Below are 4,180 nucleotides of genomic sequence, written 5' to 3' on the forward strand. Positions count from 1 at the left end.
AATCACCAGGGTATAATATTGCAGTTTACTGTAAAAAAAAACTTGGCTAGTTATTATTTTTACATTTCACATAACGTAATTACAAACAACAACAACAACAACCATACCCAGTAAATCCCAAAAATAGTAAAACTATTTGTAAGGTGTTTGGGGAGGGTGGGATGTAGGCAGACCTTACACCCATCCCTAAGGATAGAGAGGCTGCTTCCAGAGAGACCCACAGCTCAAAACAGAAAACCAAGCAACAAATAAAACTAAATAAATAGGTAATATAAAAAGAGTGATGAAAGAGTAACATAGCAAAAACATGAAAATTTATAATATGTCAAGTCCACCTGAAGTGTATGAACATACAAAAGGGTTGATGAAATAGTAACATAGTAAAAATAGGAACATGGATAATCTGACATACAACATATAGACATGCCAAGTAACAATCACATGCCAAGTCCACCTAAAATGTACAAACATCTAAATGCTAAGGCAAAACTGTATCTTCCACTAAAAGTCATTAATCTTAATCATACGCTTCCATGACCTTCTAGCAAATCTTGTCTAATTTGTTCGTCCCAAATCATTTTTGGTCGTCCGCTATTCCTCATCCCCTCGATAGTGATGCTTTCCACTACTCGAACAGGCGTTGTCGCCTGCCTCATCCTCACATGCCCAAACCATCTCAGTATCTCATCCATTATCTTATCTGAAATACTAGCCACTCCTAATGTGACAACCCTCACTAAACCAGGTATCCGTACGACTTAATTAACTATTAATTGCTGCTTAATTACTGTGCTTGACTGAGATTACTGATAAACTGCTACTTGACTGTTGATACATGTACATATCTGCATCATACTTTGATTTCCATCACTACATTATTTACTTACTGAACTCTAGTGACACAAACATGATGCACAAAAGCACAGTAGCATTTGAACGGATAACCTATTGAACATGCTGATATAGGCGGCATCAGGCAAACACTGCCTCTAAAGGCCTGTATGAGCCAGAAATATTTTACTACACCCAGTGTGTGTGTAGGGATACAAGGGTTGTTAAACTGCGTCTCTAGGAATAAGATGTAATGATTGGATGTGCCTAAAACGTACTCTAAGCACGAAACACAGCACTTTTATCAACATACTAGCTTCTAGCAAATTAATAAAGTGCCAAAACATAAGGAAATATTCCTGACACTTTGCAGAATAAATTGTGTCGCTAAAAATATTATTTACGACGCTTAAAGGATTACTTAAGCACTTTAACGGATTACTATCCAACCGAACAACCGGACAATACCCGGAACATAAAAATATTGTCAGAAATATTGTTAGCCTTTTTCTGAGCCAGTTAGGGTCCCTGATTACCTTAACACCCGCTTTATAACGCATCATGCAACTAACGGGGTTAATCTCTAAAGTTAACCTATTAACATAACTAATCACTAACTGAATGATTGGAAACGAACCAGATACCCCCCCCCCTCAATGGAATCGGCCAACTAGAGAGACAAGAGGGTACACCTTTGATATTTTTATATTATTTGTGTCCAATATCAAGAGAACATAGTAACCGTTGGACGATGATCAAAGTTTTGCCTATAAATACACACACTCACACACAAGATTATCACACCACACAAATCACCAACACCCACTCTCTCCTCTCCTCCCACTCTCGGCCGTAACCCCCCTCCACCATCCATCCATTGTCGGCTCTTGATCAATACATTTCAAGCACACACAAGGCTTACGGATCACGTATAAGGAACCTTGAAGCAAGCGGAAGTTGAAGGACCTCGTTTCTTTGCTTTTATCCACGCCATTTTCGACTAGATTCTTCCCTAGCCCCGAGCTAGAGGTATAATGTTTAAAACTCACTCTCGATCGTATCTAAAGTGGTTAATATGATTTTTAACGGTTAAAAGTCGGAATCATGCGTTTTGAATCTATAAAGTCTACTAAAACTCGAATAATGTTGGTTAAAAGCTCATAACATGTGTAAAAGTTGTAGTATTTGAATATGTTGATTATTGAGGTCCGATCTACGATGTGGTGGCTCTTATCATCGTTTAACCTGTCACACCCCGGCCGCGTATAACATGCAATCGCGGCGGAAACGCCGGGGAGTGTCGTGGACAGAATTAAATTGTTTCATGACCATGGAATACAAGTTGTATTTTATTTATAAACAAAGGTGTTACATTGTCTTGGAAAGAAAGTACGGATATTCAAAACATAATTAAGCTAGTTCAAACTTCATTTTTAGGCTCTAAGGCACAGGTCCGCCCTAGTGTCATGATCATCGTCCTATGGAATAGCTCCTGAAAACACATGTGAAAGTAGGTACGTCAGCATAAAAATGCCTGTGAGATACATAGGTTTTGTGAAAATGGGGTTCATGACTTGTGTTTAAAGAATGTTTAATAACAGTCAGTCATGAACCTTGTAATATGTCTTGCTTTGTAAACCATTTGAAAACCGATAACGTCAAAGGATATGTATAAATAAGTGCAAGGTTAAATGAATAACCAAGTGAAATGAGTTGAATAAAATAAGTTGTTTGTGAAAATAATGTCTTGTGAAGAAGATGTTACTTATGTAAAGTGTAATGTGTCTAAACTGAAATGACTTAGATAACGCCACGATATGTAATATTATACAAACATTTATATATAGGAAGTACCAGCGGCGTATCCACCATGTTTGTATCATATTACATACGCCACGTTACTTAAATCATTTACCCAAACCAATCCACCATGTAAATTGTTCATGTGTAAACCAAATGTCAAGTGTTATTGTAAATCATGTCAAATGTTTATGTTCAAGTGTAAACCACCAAATGTATATGTCAATGTCGACGTGTTTATGTTCAATGTAAATCATGTAATGTGTAATCCCAAAATGTATCATGTATGGTAAGCGAAATGTATCAACTTAAACCATATGCACAAAACAAACCGTTGAAGTAAAATGTGGTTTAAATCAACGTTATGTTCTGCGGAAAAATGCATGCTCAATTGATAATAACATTTATGCGGTATTGTAAACTATGCATACATCCAAGCCTTGAGACTGCGGCGATAAACCCTTAAACAAATTAATGGTTTATCTAAGTTATGTATATCGAATTCGGTCATTCCTTCCAGTCCTATCAAACCCAGGACTTCAGAAACGGGAGTTGTCAATTCCTATGGTACCACTACCTACTAACGAACGGCGTGATCAATGTTAATGAATGTATTGTCCCATGTTAAACAAACCAAATGTCATAACAAAATGAAGGCATGTGATGTAAACAATTGTACTAAGTATGCTAAGTAAACATACGAAGCAGAAATGTTCATGTAAATCAATGTGTCCATATGCTGAGTAAACATATGCAACAGAAATGTTTATGTAAATCAATGTGTCCATATGCTGAGTAAACATATGCAACAGAAATGTTCATGTAAATCAATGTGTCCATATGCTGAGTAAACATATGCAACAGAAATGTTCATGTAAATCAAATGTGTCCATATGCTGAGTAAACATATGTAACAGAAATGTAATGTGAATCAAATGTACTAAGTACGCACACAATGGGCATACGTAGCATAAAATGTAATGAAATCATGTACTATAATGTACTAATGAGCATAGCAGATATACGATGTGAAAGCATGGAAAGCATGAAAGTAACAGATAGGCACATGTGTTTCACCCCAAAACAGTTTGGAAAACAGTAAAAGATGGGGTTCTATGTACTCACCTGAGATTGCTTTGAATTCCTTGTATAATAACCAGATAATGCTAGAGGTCACGGGATATCAAACGGTACCTAATAGGTAGCTATATTAATATACCGGACCAAAATCGGAAGGATCGGACGGTACGCGGGTTCGAAAACCAAACGAGTATGGAGACTCGTGTAATATGGTTTAACAAAGCCTACATACTAAAATGAAACTTAACCTAAGTGCTTACGGTCCATCACGACCCGTTTAGGTAGCTTATGCCACCTTACGCGTCGTTCGCGTAGAACGCGTTCGGAACGCCTAACATCGTGACCACAAGGTATAACCTTGGAAGGTTATAGCTATGGTCACCTAATGTGTTTGGTCAGGTCCTAATGACCGACCAAATGGGTCGGGTTCGAAAGGATAAGCGATGGTTTAGATCGCTTACCTTACGAC

Source organism: Helianthus annuus, chromosome 7 (genome assembly GCF_002127325.2).
Source record: "Helianthus annuus cultivar XRQ/B chromosome 7, HanXRQr2.0-SUNRISE, whole genome shotgun sequence".
Classification (NCBI taxonomy): Eukaryota; Viridiplantae; Streptophyta; class Magnoliopsida; order Asterales; family Asteraceae; genus Helianthus; species Helianthus annuus.